The sequence below is a fragment of the Euprymna scolopes genome, chromosome 36, assembly GCF_053919585.1.
Source record: "Euprymna scolopes isolate OS-2025 chromosome 36, ASM5391958v1, whole genome shotgun sequence".
In the NCBI taxonomy this organism is placed as follows: domain Eukaryota; kingdom Metazoa; phylum Mollusca; class Cephalopoda; order Sepiida; family Sepiolidae; genus Euprymna; species Euprymna scolopes.
Window position 1 is genome coordinate 60,066,802 of NC_136517.1, and position 547 is coordinate 60,067,348.

Sequence of the window (547 nt, forward strand, 5' to 3'; positions counted from 1 at the left end):
TAGTAATAACACTTCCGCCTTGCATTTCCCACGAGTAGACTATAACTATGCTTCCTTGAGGCCAAAATATATATTTATATTTTCATATATCATTTAATACTAATTCTTCAAACATGTAAATATGTGGAACTGAGATTAAATCATGACAACTTTCTCACCCTTCTCCCTTCCTTTCTTTATTTCTCTCATTCTCTTCCCTATCTCTTTCTTTCTTTCCTTCTCTCTGTCTATCTATACCTTTTAATCAATCTCCTGACACGTGACTTTCTCAGCCAATGAAAAACATAACACGATCATTATACTTTTTGCTGGGAAAGAAAGTGGTCCTTAAATAAAGCGAAAAGGAAAGCAAAACATGTAATATAAATTATCGATCACCGCATTTAGAGGTCGCTTTTTAAAAAAAAAAAAATTTTTTTTCATTGATTTTACTTTTAAACCTTCATTTTCAAACGGGGTAGTCAGTATAATTGAAATCCATAATAACTTTCTATATTCTCAAGGTGGGATTTCTGTTACACTGACCATAAAGTAAGTGTTCATTTTA